This window comes from Sapajus apella, unplaced genomic scaffold, assembly GCF_009761245.1.
Source record: "Sapajus apella isolate SASKATOON/1434 unplaced genomic scaffold, GSC_monkey_1.0 scaffold61, whole genome shotgun sequence".
NCBI classification, from domain to species: domain Eukaryota; kingdom Metazoa; phylum Chordata; class Mammalia; order Primates; family Cebidae; genus Sapajus; species Sapajus apella.
In genome coordinates, this window is record NW_022437001.1 from 4,380,756 (window position 1) to 4,397,452 (window position 16,697).

At 36.0% G+C, this 16,697-nt stretch overlaps 1 long non-coding RNA gene across 1 annotated transcript; it reads right to left on the reverse strand.

Annotated features, from left to right (window-relative positions):
- Positions 1-9,334: 9,334 nt before the first annotated feature.
- On the reverse strand, positions 9,335-16,010 carry LOC116528970. Its single transcript, XR_004259313.1, has 2 exons — positions 14,858-16,010; positions 9,335-9,964 (listed from the first exon to the last, which is right to left on the reverse strand). It is a non-coding gene; the product is annotated as an uncharacterized LOC116528970 (long non-coding RNA).
- Between the last annotated feature and the right edge of the window lie 687 nt (positions 16,011-16,697).

Here is a 16,697-nt window from a genome sequence, read left to right on the forward strand (position 1 = left end):
TGCTTAAGCAATTAAGGTGAAACATGTTTGATTCCACTTTTTAATTGGGATAAAAGATTTGTAATAGGAAGCTAATGCATTTTAAGGTTCTTTTCTTAAAACATGTTCCCCTGACATCCTTTCAGCTCCAAGCTGGTGCAATGAGGTTTATAGCTGAAAAGCAAAACCACAGGTTAGGTTTATGTAGGGGAGATAGTACCATAAACACTGATAGGCAGCAAGGAAGGGCAGAGGACATTTAACATAATACATGGTTCAAAATGCGTAAAACACTTGGCCAAGCAGGACTAGAAAGAAATAGAGCTACAAACAGAGAAATAATAGGCTAGTGTAGTCGTTTGGTTTGTTTTTGTTTTTGATTTTTGAGATGGAGTCTCACTCTGTCACCCAGCCTGAAGTGCAATGGCACCATCTCAGCCCACTGCAACCGCTGCAGTTTTCCCCTACTATTAACATTTTGCATTATTAACAGTAGTATGGTACATTTGATCAAATTGAAGAGCCAATATTGATACATTACTTTTTTTTTGAGACAGAGTCTCACTCTGTTGCCCAGGCTGGAATGCAGTGGTGCCGTCTCTGCTTACTGCAGCCTCGATCTCTTCAGCTCAAGTGATCCTCCCACCTCAGTCTTCCAAGTAGCTGGGACTACAGATGCACGCCACCGTACCAGGCTAATTTTTGTATTTTTCGTAGGCAGGGTTTTACCATGTTGCCCAGGCTGGTCTTGAACTTCTGAGCTCAAGTGATCCACTCACCTCAGCCTCCCAAAGCGCTGGATTACAGGCATGAGCCACCATGCCCGGCCCATGTAGTAGTTTTTAAACTGGACTTCACTAAGCCATTAGAGTTTTGTCATAAGAGAACCACTGTGCAAAGTAAGACTGTTCCCCATCCCCACTTCAACCAGACAAGTGGTCCATCTACATGGAATTGCATTTTAAGAATGCTTGTGCTGCTTTTGAAAAGACTGTGTTAAATTTTAAAACCATTTATAAGAAGTAAATAGTTCTAAATAATTCTTAAATTGCCCCCAGTGATTAACTGTGGAACCTAAATAAAATTGCACAGAACTCTTAATATCACCATTTCTTTATATAATGTAATCATGCATGATCATGACCTCAGAAAAATACTGTCTCTCACTATGTGCTAGAACCCTTGCAAGTACTTTACGTGCATCATTACAACAAATATTCACAATAGCATTTGGATGCCAATGCCATCTTTACATTCTACTTACAGATAATGAAACTTAGGCTTAGTGAGTTTTGCAAATTACCCAAGGTAAAAAGATAATAATTGTCAGAGTCAGAAGTAGAGTCCAACTTCTCTCCCTTCAGAGTTCAGGCTCTTAGCAAAGTGACAATACTTGAAAGCAATAAGCAGTTAGTTTATAACAAGTAAAGCATCTGAGCTACAAAATAATCTCTGATCCATCCTGTCATTTATACCAGATCATGAATATAAATCTCACTGAAAGAACAGCAAGATTATGGGGTGAAAAAAATACCTTTTTTTTTTTGAGCAAGCACATACAACGTACAAATCTTCATCAAAATTCTAGATTGCTTACTTGTTTATTTGTTTGTTTTAAGGTTACTACGTCATTGTGTATTTAGCCACTTTTTCTTCAGTTTTTTTCCCTTTTACACTTTCAAACACTCAAAGAAACTAATCACCTGAAAAAATTGTCAAGAGTGTGGAAGAGAGAAAACGCCAAATGAAAACTCGGCAGGAAATTTGATTGCTGTGCTTTATTGTCTTCAGGGAGAGAAGGGAGGGGCTTCCAAAATGCTAATATTAGTAGCTTTCTGATTCATCCCTTTATCCCCCACAGCACCTGGTATATTGCTTTGCATATGTACATAATCAACATTTAAATGAATGGATGAATGTATACGAAGCTTCGAGTTCCAAAATGCTGTATTTCGACTCTGTCTCAAATCTAACACCATACATTCACTATGTTTTTGAAACCTGATCCCATTGAAATGAAAAACAGAATTTGGGCCTATTAAGGGTATAAAGTCTAATATTTTGAGGTTTCCTATAACACATACTGCATCTTTATGTAAACATGTTTGTATAAGCCACCATGTAATTTGCTTATAAGGCTGTTCTATCATATATAATAAACTATCCCAGAACTCAGTGGCTTAAAACAACAATTTATAATTAACTCTATGACTGGCGTTTCCTATGTGGTTGCAGTCCAACAGCCACAGGCAGCCTTGACTGGGCTGGTCATCCAAGGCTGGTGGTAGATAATGGTGGCCAACTATGGCTCAGCTGGAGCTGCCAACAGGTGCTCCTATACATGCTTTCTTCTTCTGTGGATTTCTCACAGCTTAGCAGATGGATTCTGAGAAGAAACAGCCCAAAAGATCAACAAAGAAGCTTTGAAACTTCTTATAACCTAGCCTCATAGACTCCAGAGCACCATTTCTGCCCCATTTTATTCATCACACTAGTCACCAAGCCCAGTTTATATTTAAGGAGATGGAAATGAGACTCCATCTCTTGGTGGGAAGAGCAGCAGACATGTACAGGGAAGAGAGGGATATATGGTAACCATCACTGGAGACTATCCACCACAAATGCCTGCTACTTACAAATGTTTAACAGATTAATGTGAGCTGCTACATCTGAGGGTTGTGTTGTATTTAAACTCGTCTGAGGGTTGTGTTGTATTTAAACTCGTCTGAGGGTTGTGTTGTATTTAAACTTCCTGAAGTCCTCCTGGCATAATTATGAACTGAGTATTTGCATTGGACAAAATATACATTTGGGTTATACATAATATTTTCAGGGGAAAAGATACAAAGTTCCAAACCAACTCCATTCACTGAAATAATTTGTCAAACTAGAGGGTAGTTTCAATGGTTAATACAATTTCAAATGAGTATACCTTGGTTACATCTGAGAAAACATGTGAAATAATGCCATCGTTATCTCCTAGTGCTAAATCCTGTTTCTTCAGATTGACAATCTTATACATTAAAAATGTAATACGTAGTCTTACTACTTCTCTTGGCTCTTTGTGCAAAACAGTAAAGAATAATTTGCTTTACCCTGCTAATATACTCAATAACTAACATTAGGGATGAAAGGCTGATACTTTTCTACAATTTGTCATAATCTATTTCCTTTGCATATTAATTTAAACTTCATGAAACCCAAAATAGGTAGATACAATTAGCTCCATTTTGCAAATAAAGAAACTGCAGTTCTTAAAGGTTTAGAAACTTGCCCAAGTTTAGAAAGCTTTAGGCTTTAGAAACTTACCAAAATGGCGGAAATAATGATAGTTTCCTAATTTTTTTTTCTTACACTCCCTTGTCTCATGAGGTAAAGTGAGTGTGTCCCACATATATGTACAGATGGTTCCCAAACTTGTGATGCTTCAACTTAACGATTTTCAACATTACAGTGGTGTGAAAGTGATAGGCATTCAGTAGAAATCATACCTTGAGTAACCATACAACATACTGTTTTTCACTTGCAGTATAATACTCAATAAATTATGTGAGCTATCCAGCATTTTATTAAAAAATCATAAATGATTGTGTTAAATGATCTTGTCTAACTATAGACTAATGTGAGCATTTTGAGTATATTTAAGGTAGGTTATGCTAAGCTATGCTGTGCAGGAGGTTAGGTGTATTTAATGCATTTTTGCCTTATGATATTTTCAATTTACAATGAGTTTATCAGGATGTAACCTCATTACGTCAAGTATCATCTCTGTGTGTGTGTGTATCTATATGTATAGACACATGCATACTTTTCCTTTCTCTCTCCATAACATATATCTGTATTATATATAGAGAGAGAGTACAAATTCTATGTATACACACACTCTTCATAAAGAAGAAGGCAGTACTGCAAGAATATTTGCCGAGATAAAGAAAAAAAATTGCTTGAAAAGGAAAATGTAGTCTAGTCACACTCCACTGGCTCATCTGATACATGAAAAATGAAAAAGAAATACCTATATTCATAAAGAAATCCTAGAAAGAATGCCTCACTTTCAGTTACTGGGGAATGGAAGTGATTCAAATAGGTGAGGAAGGACATGAAACAAATTTCTTTATAAGGATATATTGGATGCTGTGGTCAATCTACACTCCTATCAAATATACTGAAAGAACACTATAAGTAATGCTGTATTATATTATTTGCCTTATGATTAAATCTTGACATAAACTGGTCAAATAAATAACTCAGTAGGAGACTCTGAAGTAATATTTGCACAGTTGCTTTTTGGAAGCAATACTCTCATCTTTCCAGAAAAGGGAAGGATTAGATACCTTTCAAGCTTTCAATAAAAGCCTAAAATCAAAGACGACCAAAACATCGAATCAAAGTCTGAAAGATAGATGTCTTGTATTAGTGAAATATTGGCACAAATGCACTTTTGAATGTGGAGAATTAAAATTTAAGTTGTTTATCTCTGAAACAGGTTTAATTTAATATCATGCAAGGCAAATAGACCTTTACTTATGCTGTTAAAGTAGTGCTGAATCAATTATAGCTACTGCCTATTTAAAAAGAATAAAAAGAAAAGAAAAATGTAGCAACAATCATTTGTGTGTGTCCAAAGAACAGAGATTTTACATGTTCATGAAATTATTTATCTTTGTGATTAATAATCTAAAAACATGCAGTTCTTTTGGGTCTTTGCTGTAATGGACCAATATTCTGTATGTTTTAGAATAGGTAATAAAGGCTGACATGGCAACTAAGGTCAAATAATCCTGCTCCGTTTTGTATAATCTGTCTCACTGGCAGTATATTGAGTAAATATTCTTTTTTAATGGTGGAATTTTCTCCATAGCTAATCCATAGTCACAGCTGCAATGCCTGACAAAAAATATAGATTCAATAGATACCTTGGGATTGAATTGAATGTATCATTTTCTGTTCTATATAAGGCCCACATTAAGTTATAGACAAGGCCTCCTGCTTAATTTCTGGATGTTTCGTGAAGTGTACATAACCATATAATCCCTATACTATATCAGTGTAGGGAATTTACACAAATAATTTGAATACTTTGACTCACTAAATCATTCAAATCCTTTAAAGCAGTAAAACTGGCTCCTTTATGAACAAAATCTTATAGATTAATGTCACTATCTCCCTTAACAACTTGCATAGATACGGCAAGTGACTATAAGGCTTTTCCTTGAAAGCTGGTTTATAGATTACAATCACAAAGTGTGTGGAAGAATACCTCCTCTCTCTTCCTTGTTCAAAACTCACACAGCTCTATCTGATTGCCATGTTTTATGAGCACCCAGCAGTTGGAGAAACAAGTCTTGTCTTTCAAATAAATCTCTTATCTCTGTCTGTGTTCAAGACTCAAGTCTGCTGCAAAGGCTTACGTCTAATGCAGTGTCACAAACTCTAAAATTGGAGTCATTTAAAAGTTTGTCCATGTCCTCTGTGAGATAAGAGATTGGCAGGGTTAAATTTGTAGATAACCATTAAGGTAGTGATCCCAAAACACTATGTTTCTAAGCAACCTCTACTAAAGTAGGGTGGCATTTGCTGTACTTGACCTAGTCTACCTAATCAAAAGTCCTGCCCCTTATAGCAATCAACAAAAGGTATTTCAGAGGAAGGGATCTAACTTTTTTTCTTTTTTGCTTCTTAAAAAATAGTACAGTATAGGAAAAAGCACTTCATGGAAAAGACTCTCAACCGTAATTCCCAGGGGCAATAAGCTCATATTCAGAAGCCTTTAAATAACCTTTCTCTCATATCTCCACTGACCAGGCTCTAAGTGACTAATGCTGATCATAACATTATCCAGTGCTTTTGAAAACCCAGACACAGTTGCCTCAAAAAATCTCTCTCAGGTCATACAACCTGCACTCAAGAGCAATTCTTGCTCTCCAAGAATATTTCTTTCTCTTTTTTAATCCACTTTTGCTTTCTAAAAGATATTCTGGGTTGTAAGATGTGGTTTCTCAGGCTAATGGGGTGCCAATTTATTCTTCAGCTTGACTCATGCCTTCATATATGAAGCAAAATAGTGGCAACCTTTTCTTAAAGGACTGTGGTTGACCCCATGTACTTTGCTCATATTCTATAAACTGAGCACTCTCTTATCTCAGAAGAAGCTGCAGATGCTCTTTGGCCTTGGAACGTCACTGAAGTGTTACAGGGTGCTGCAGATGAACACATTTAAAATTGAAGGTCAACATATGGGTGATAGGATGGACTGCCAATTTCAAATACTGAAGGGGCATTTCTGTGAAAACGCTTTCTTTTTATAATCTGATAATATCCCCACTCTTTATATAAATAAAGAACTTCATGACAGTTTTACTCATACTAGCACAATATTGTATACAAGATATCTAGTAAGTTTTTCTTTTCAGTTAAGTTACATTGTGAGGGTTTTTAAACCATTCTAGAAGAGATCCAAACAATAAGGAGCCAATCAAGCTTTTCAATGGTAAACTTAAGTAAGGTTTAGCATATTTTGTTTTTCAAAACCCAGGACAATCTCCTAAAATTCTTTCATTAAACTTTATCATATATGAAATTTTAAAGGTATTGGTAAAACTAAAAGGAAAAGTACCTGTGCTATTGTCGCTTACATGAAATTGGTATATTTGTATTTATTCAAATTGGTATTTGTGTATTTATTCAATTCTTCATTAGCTATAGAATTACAAGAGATGTTTCAACAGAAAAAACTTAGTGGCACTGAACAGGGTTCAGATCCCTCCTGTTCCACTGCATAGACCACTTTCCAGTGTTTATTGAAATAACAATACCTTGCATCAGGATTATGGCATTCAATTAGAAAATGTATGAAAAGTCCCCAGTAAAATGCCTAGCACATACTGGATCACAGTAAGTCTTTACTGATGTGCATATAACCAAATATGAAGACGGGAGAAATATTAGACAAAGATTCCTCATCCAACCCAGATGATGAGACCAAGGCCTTAGAGAGCTTGCCTAATTTTATAAGCCAAAAGATTTGCACCATTTTGGTTTTTCCAAAAGAATGTTCACTACCAAGTAATAGATCAGTGGGTGTAAACTCATTCATTCAGCCTGAAAAAATGTCTTTAGGTTTACATCACTCTGAGGAAACATTAAAATTTCATATTTCTTTCTGAAGTCTTATTTCTACTGGGTTAGTGAACTTGTCATCTGTGTATAAAGAAGACTCGCTTTCAAGGAGAATGAAAAATGGTTCTCTTCTATAATCGGGGACTCACCGCTCTACCTTCCCCGGTAACATCAGCCATCATGACTCTGTCTCCCTAGCAACCATGTCTCTATATCAGACAGCTTTATCTGAAACAATCATCACTGAAGAAAAGGTAGTCAAAAAAGAGTTCAAGTAAAAATAAAAATAAAGCATTAAATAACCACGGGAATAGGTATAATCAATGCTTCCTTGGGATGCTAAGCAATTTTCTTTGTATAATTTTAACAAAAATTTAAAGAGCAGAGATTTGTCAGAATACATATGTATTTCATCAGGCTAAAAACTTTGTTTCAAATGTTATGCTAAAAGAATGTGACTGATAAGATATAATAGAGCTGTAACAAAACAGGAGGCAATTCTGTTCACACCAGAAAGTTCTAAAAAGCAACACGGCAAATATTTCCTGAGACCTTTGTGTTACTAAACACAATTTTGATACAATAGTCTGTACTTTGAGTCTTTCTGCCCCAGGGTCTCTGGGTGAGCTAATTTCTATATTGAGTTGGTTCTCAGCACCAAAGGTCTGAGGGAACACAGGAAAGTTTAAGCAAACAGTTCACTTTATTTGAAACGGATTTAACACTGTCATCAGGAACACTGTGTCCCTCGTGGCCTCATTTTATGGCCCATGCACCTGATGGGTGAGTTCCTGCCAAACTCATTCCTCGGTACCTGCCAAGCCTTCCCCCTCAGGCCCTCCATGCAACGTTTATCCCACTCCTCACTTCAAATTCAGGATTTTCTCAGCTCAAGTAGGTGATCTTCAATAACCAAACATCAGTTTCTGATTGCCAGTGTACTAACCTCAGTTCATGTCCGAATGAAGAAGATACAAAATATATATATATATATAAACTCATTGATATTCTAAACCAGGAAATGTCTCCTATGGAAACTAGGCAAACAGTATTAGCTAAAAAAAAAAATCTATCAAGCCTTAAAATCTCAGCCTACACATAGCAATATGGTATCTTAGGGAAAAGATTTAAAGATAAAAGCTTTAATAATAATAGTGTGTTTACAAATGTTTAGCATCTTCAACTTTACAGCATTTTACTGTGTCTCATGTTGTTATCTTAAAAAGCTTTATGCAACACGAAAAGGTAAACTGTTATTACCCTCATCTCATAAACAGTGAAATAAACACAGTAATCTGTTCAACATCATGTAGTGTATTTGTGACAGAAACAGAATTAGATGCAAGGTCTCCTAACTGTAAGCTGGGCACTGAGGGAAATTCTGGGCCTTTTCTAATTAGAGTCAACTCGAGCAGAAAGCCCTTTACATTGTGCTTCAGTCTTTCTGGGTCCCAGGTCAGTCCCAGTCCCAGCTGAATTTACGTTCTCTCTCTCCTTTCAGGCCAATCCTGTTGCACTTGCTCCCAGCTCAGAGAAACAAGAGACTATGCTCATTTTAAAAGCTGGCTTTGCAGCTCTGCTTGCAAAGAATGGAGAATCATGGAACCATCAGATATATGCCACTAACCAGGATATTTAACGAAGGACCCAACAATTTTGGCAATATTTACTTACTCGATACTTCCTAAGCCCTCAGCACTGTTCTAGGCATTCGGGAAACAAAAACTAAGAGAAGAGACAGCATCCTCCACCTTCATGGGGCTTATATTCTGGGAGAGGAAGACGGATAGTAAATTATAAATATAATATATAGGTAAATTACATAGAATATTAGATCATGATAAATGCCAAGGGGGTAGATATCGGGCCAGGTAGGGAGTTTGCTAGAGGGTAGAGATGGGGGTGGGGGTACAATTATTAGGCTGGGTGGGCAAGGTATGGAACAGTGTGGAACAATAGGCATTACAGTCAGTCCTCTATCCAGCAAAATCTAATGAAGGAAAGGGAACCAGAGAGAGAAGGACTGACAATAGACAGTTACTTACAGACACCTGCCATAATGAACACATCTAATACTAACAAGATACACTGAGACACTGAAAAGTCTAGGGAGACCTAACATATACAAGCCAGTTTACATCCCCCTACAATTTCTGGGGTTATGTCCCTCCCAGGGCTGACCTATCAGATTATAAAGTATGTTTGCTTCTCTGCTCAGGCTGCATAGTTTCCCATGTTTCATCATCCTCCTTATCAGAGCTTGCTCCCTCCTGAAGATCCATTCTGGGTTCAAAAGACTCCTTCCTCGAGGTATGTCCTTGCAGTTAGCACCCACCGAGCTCTGGAACCAGGTTTCGGATGATTCAAGATCAACTACTGTCTCTCCTCACCATTACGGCTGGACTTGTCAGCCAGGCACTCCTGGGTTGATGGGCTTTAATTCTGCTTGCTTTCCATTGAAGGCTATTTTACCCTAAAGCACAGTGCTTTCCAGAGGGAGCTGGACACTGGGGCAGCTTAGTGCATTTTTCTCTCTCCCTACAGCACCACCTGGACATAACCAAGCTCTGTCTTATTTAGGACATGGCTTCCTTCCTCCTCTGGTCTCTTTTCCCTCCTCCCACCAATCTGCAGATTCTGTTTCCCATAATAATTTACAAATCTCTGTTTTCTCTTCCAAATTTATCGAAATTGATCAGCACTGCTAAATTCTTCTACTAATGGTATTTGAAACATGATAGCTCTTAGATACAAATTGCTTCCTCGTAGGAATTATTTCTCCACAATCAAGAATGTTCTCCACAGCCAAGCTAAAGCAGAAGGTCAGGTTCCAAGGTAGCAGGTCCTTCAGCTCAAAATTCAGCTTCTGGAAAATTAAAATGGATATAATCATTAGGACAGCACCTAAATACGGTTTAAACCTATACTACCCTTCAATTGTATGGTCACCATCCAGAACGCAGAGACCGAAAAGGTAAGTTGAGCATAACTACAACAAATGAAAGGAGAAATTTAACCAGGAGGGAAACATCCCACAAATGGAAAATAATACAATAAACTATGGTATATCTTGAATTCTTGAAAGGCTTGGTATTGAATATATGAATAGCAAGCAGATATACTCAGACAAGGACTGTTTTTATTTTTTCAAAAGGAACAGAAAAAGAAATCACAAATATTCACAAAACTTACTTTAAATGTGTTTTTTAAAAACATCACAAGTAACAAATGACATTTTAAATGTGACAGAATTTATATTCCAGTGATAATACCAATAATAAAATTAAATTGAAATTAAGAAGGAAAAAAATCATATAAAGCAAACTACATCATGAAAAAGTTCTGCCCCACTGGTCATCACGCCTGTGTCTAGCTCCGGTCCTGCCACTAACCAGCTGTGTGAAGGGGAAACCTTTGGGCAAGTCATGGAATGTCCCTCAGTGAAACCTCTGATAAATAAAAAATTAGTTTTTTGAAAAAGATCTTCAATTTCCTTCCAGTTCTGAAGTTGTATGAATCTTCTGATGGTTTACATCAGATTATAGAACCACAGGTTATAAGTTCTTTAATCATTTATTCCTGTCCCACTAGTTCTAAAACTCTCTTCCTGTCCCATTGGTTCTAAAACTCTAACTATTATGTCAGTTTGAAGTAGATCATCATATCAGTTGAAATACTGGTCCTACAAAGTAAAGTATAGAAAATGAATTGATATCACTCAAAATAAGGTATCTGAGATTCAGACTCTTTTAATCAAACACATTCAGTAAAAGCCAGTCTTTCTGGAAAAGCTAAAATGGTAATAATTCTTTTCACTATAAAATTCAACTTTGGCAACCCACAAATTATCTATACAATTTAGCTTACAAACAATAATAGACTTCTGTCTTATTTGAAAAGAAAATGAAATATGAATTATTTCTCCTCATTACTTTTTCCCTCATGTTCTAAGAAAAATTTTAATGAAAACAAATATATTTTCTTGCTTAGGGCCAGAAAGTAAACAAAACTACCTAATTTTAATTTCTGCAGCTGGAATGAGAGAGTTTAAACAGAAAAATATTTAATCATCGAATGTATTGAGTATTGTCAGGATCAGAGCAGAGTTCTTTGAATAAGGTGACCATGCTGAATTAGAAGAATGGCAGCAAAAGAGAAACTGGATTTTTCTCAGGACCACAGCAAATGTCTTTTTCCACATGCACCAGTTCTCGAAGTGTTTCATATCAAAGATTAATTATTAATAAATTAGAAAGACATTCTTCTAGTCCGTACACATTGTTTTACTTGCTGGATATCCCTAGAAACCAACGTAACTCAGCTTACTGTTATTTTTACAGCCAAATCATAGCAAATCTGGGATAGTCTTTATTTAGATAGTCAGCAAGGGATTCTTTGATATTGAATACTTCTAGCTACTTCTAAACATTAAAAATAGCCAACGAAAGACTCTCTTATGGAATGTTTTTATTGCTTATTTCATCCTTTATTTACAAATATTTGTTGTGTGCCCTCCATGGAGGCACTATTGCAAGCCTTTGGGTCAAAGATCCTTGCCCTTGTGCCTTTGAGAAATCTTACATTCTAATTCAGAGAGACAGACAATAGATGATACACATTATTAATGAGTGAATCATACAGTGTGTTAAGAGACAGTAAGTGCTAGGGGAAAAAGAAAAAGTCAAAGGGCGAGATAGAGAAGGTAGACAAGGATGGTATGGGCCAAGGTGATATGGGGATTGCTGGAAAGATGATGATCCCATCAACTGGTATTGATGAGGTGCAGGAAATGGTAGGTTGCCAGAGGGGAGGGTGGTGAGGCATGTAGCCTGGGGTTTGGATATCAGGAGTCCACCTTTAGATACACTGAGATTGACGCGTCTATTAGAAATGAGCATCTGATTATACATTTCATTCTACATTATGTTAGCACAGAGCACCAGAGTAATTTTTGTCATATTCACTCAGAGGTTGGGGAATAGTTGGAAATCCCTAAAGGAGAAAAAGAAACAGATGTTCAAATGAGCCATTAGCCTTCTAATGAAAAAGATCTGCAAATATCGTAGGTTTTGAGATGAAGAAAGTTAAAATCCTTTTGTCTAGGATGGACACATCCACATAAAAATAGTTGTGCTAGCTTTTCTTTTCAAAAATGTAGTAAACTTTGAAGGAAACAGACACTTGAGTCTTAACAGAGAAAGGCACAAACTATAAACCACAGGGAGAGGTTTCACAAAGGGAAGAAATGAACTTCCCTGGGAATGTGGAAATCTAACACAAGCTAATTCATTCCACACACACCCCGTTTTCACAGATTCTTAATTGTCCGGAGACTCAGAATCTAAAAGAAAGAATGCTACGACCAAGAAAATGTCAGCAATGACCATGACCTCTTGCTGAAGAACATGTTGTATCAAACTTAGGAAAAGAAAGTTGCTGATTAAAGTACTGTCTAAAAATCTCTGATTTTATGAAACCAGATAATGTATCTACAAAAATGGCTATATATGCTTTTAAAAATAGATACTTTAAATAATCATGATAAAATTGATAATATATTGACCTTTTTTTAAAAAAGATCTCCCAGTAAACTGAGTTGAAGACTTTTAGGAAGAGAATGAGTAAGGGTTTGCTGCTCCCGTTGAATACACCAGACCTTGGTATACCGAGAATATCTCTCCCTCTGTATCACTTTCAGAATGTCCCAACTCAGATTCCCCTCATCTCTTTCTTCATCTGTGCCCCAAATCAAGTATCTAAAGGTCACACAACACAAATAAACCCTCTCATATCATCCCTGGATTTCACACTTTTAAAGTACCAGATTTATATTAAGCAGCTTATAAAATCATAATGGGTTGGAAAAAATGTATATATACATAAACATTCACACAAATACAGGTGCTATATGTATACATATACACAATACATATACAAATACCAGCATCTATGCATATACACACATATACACACAAACTATGTATATTCCTATACACTACATATATATATATATATATACACATATACAGACACACACATAGACACAGTATACACACACACACACACACACACACACACATATATATGTATTTATTATCTATTCAGTTCCTTAGCATACTTATCTAGTTATATCAGTAGAGACTTGGCATATGTTGCTAATCTATTGATAACTACGAAGAGTCTCTGAAGTTCAATGTAACTATTGAGACAACATTTGAAATAATTCATCCCTATTTCACTATTCACCACAGGAAAATGACCAAAATGTTGGAAGTGATGAAAAAGATTAATCTTAAAACGTTTTTTAAAGTTACTTCTAAGTGTGTCTTCGATAACCATAAATGAATTTTTAAAGATAACAAAAATGTAATTAGAAAAGAAAATTCTATTTGCTTCATAGCTACAGCTGAACTGAATCAGATTACTCAGATTTGGTGAAGATTTCTGCTTAATTAACATTTTATGATTCATTTAAAACGTCACATAAATTCTAGAGCATTGCTGAGCCAAGCCAGATTTGATCTGTTGGCATTTTATTACATCTGACAAGCCATAATTTAATTAGTTTTCATTTCTGTAGTGTTTAATGTAAAAAATTATGTTAACTATAAGTAAAAACTTATTATCAAAAGAGTTATCATTATGTTGCTTTCAGCCTGTTTATTGGACAGTAATCCTATTCTCTAGCTTTTAAGGAAAAGATGCAACCATCTCAGTTAATTACCGTTTCATTGCTAGTACCCCAGAGCAAGCACAGTTAAGTGTTCAATGTTCCAAAGTAACTGGCAAAGACTTAGAAGAACCAGGACATATAAATCTGCACTAACAACTTAAGTTAATTGGCAAAATGGAAATAAATACATGAAGTTAGTGATTACCCCACACTGAAATGAAAGGAACAGCTGACAGTAAACACAATCCAAGCACACAAGTTCAACCAAGCTTGTACAAGTGACAAGACACTTCACTGGGATTTCGAATGAAATAGTGTGCTCGGATAGCCTCTGTTGAATCACTCTACACACGTATTCAAAAAAGAAATATCTATATCGGCAAAGGGCGGCAATAAATAGCAACGCTTTATATGTCTTCACTTTTCGTAAAATATACACTAGTGAAATAGGGGAATCCCTTTGTGAATCTAGAAGAATGCCTCAAAAAACATGATTTTCCTACACAAATTATAAAAACTGTCACTGTAATATTGAAAAAAAAAAACCCTAATCTACAGCACAATATCTGAGTGATGATACATAATGGAGAGATGTTTCTACCTATTTGATAATCAAACATTCATATGTCAATAAAATGATAAAACACCACAGATCACTGGCAATACTCTAAATGTTACCACAAGTTTTGTTATTATTAATTGTTATTATATCTTTAGCTTTGTTGCCTAAAGTCATTAAATAGAGTACAGAGCATGTATTCTTCAGAACACAGGTGTTTTGGGATTTTTGTTGTCTTGCAAAGTTCAACCTTAGCAAATCATAAAAAAAAGTTGCTGCTTGAAAATCCAAAGGTGGAGTTCAGTAATAAACTGAAACAGATGCTTTGCAGCAAGGGAAGGACAGTGCAGTGAGGCCATCAGTGTTTGCAGGGTAAACAACACATCAGAATGGTAGGTGCAGCCTGCATATTTGACAGTAGCTCTCTGGTACATAAAAAATTCCCACAAAGCAAATGGTAACAGAATTCATTCACAAGGCCAATATTAACTTTGTCTTATTTAAATGTATATCAATGGTCTACTTACCCCTAACTTCAATTTGTAAAGGGGTGCCTCACCCCTTTACTCCTCTTGAATCCTGGTGAAGTAAAATGGCTGGCCAGGATGCTCATAGGCTGTAAGGTCTTGAGGACCTTTTCCCCCATTTTACTTTTCCAGACTCATCTTCATTCCTCACTCGCTTTGCCTCCGCATTTCCTACGTCGCCATCACAGCAAGCTGCCCCCCATTTTCAGACCCCCACATGCCTTTAGGACTTTTTTTTCAAGAACACCCGTACCTGGCCGATGCCTCCTCATCCTAGACCCAGCTCAATTGTCATCTCCTGTCTGAAGTCCTCCCCAGTTTCTCCTCATAAAGAGTGGTTCAGAACAAGAGACGTCTGCTTGAAAAGCCAGTTCTGTCACTTACTAGGGGTATAACTCTTGTTCCACAGATGAACTCTGTTTTCTCACTTATAAAATGAGAATATTAACCTGTGTCTTTCTCTGTTAGCTGCCTTTCAGAGCTATCACTAAAACTAGATCTTTAGCACAGTGCCTGGCACAAAATAAATATTCATAAACTGCTGCTATAATTATTATCTCCTGGTCTCCCAGAACACTTTGTTCTGCAATAGTGTTTATCAGATTGTGTAAGAACTGTTCTTTAATCTCCTCAATGAGATAAGCTCTGCTCAGCTTTGTGTCTCTGATGGCCATTATATGATGATACATGTGTGCGTAACTAATATATGAACAGTAAAACAATCACCCCATGGTCATAGTTAATGTCATGTACATTCGTGTTTTAAAATATTCTTAATTGAAGCTTTTAAATATGGCTCTTTCTTATCCACAAGTATATGGATGAAATGAAAATAGAAGAGTATAGTTTCATGGGATAGTGTTTCAGAAATCAGTGGCACCAGGCACTTCTGGAAGTAGAGAGGAAGGCAGGTCTGAAAATAAAAAGGTCCAAGACAAGGTTTATCTTGGGGAAACTGAGTCCCCCTGAATGTTGCAGCCCTTGGCCAAGGCGTGTGGAAGAGTTTTCACAATAGATAAGGTCACAGTCAAAAACTACAGCAGAAGACAGCAAACCAGCACAGAAAAGAATCAGCTGATATAGCAAACAGCATAATTCACAACCTAAGAGTTATGGGTAAAAAGCAACCTAAGATTGTTTTCAATGCTGAATGAAATCAGAGAAATTATATAATTTGTAAAGCAAAAATAAGACAAGCAGATTTTAAAATGCAACTAAACAGAAATACTAGAAATAAAAAATCTAATCAGCAAAATAAAAAATCTTAGTGTATTGATTAAAGAATGGTTTGGGCACAGGTTAAAAAAAAGAATTAATGAATTAAAGAACAGATATAAAAAAGAAAATGACCAGAAATACATCTGGAATCTCTAAGCATAAAGATCACTGTACAACTTCAATATTCAGAAAGGCAGTAAGATACACAGAGATGGTGAAAGTAAATTAAATATGTAATAAATTCTCCAGTCAGATTGATTCTTTTCTAACAGCATGTAATACTACATATTCAACAACCATCAAGTTATTTATTGTATCTGGAACAGAACTATATCAATTGATTCTAGCATCTAATATTTCCAGGAAATAGTTATTTATATTTTGCCTAATATTAAAAATAATAAACCTTCATATTGATATATGATGATTATAAAATTATTTCAGAACTTAATGAGGATACATGGTTAAGTCAGACTGCCTCAAAACATCATACACTGAACCTAACTTAGAAACTTTAGGCAACCATATAAGTAATCTCAAACTTGGTGATTTCTAGTGTAAATTGTGAAGCAAACGTAATTAAACTTGACCTTTCATGCTGAAAAAAATTTTAAAACACACA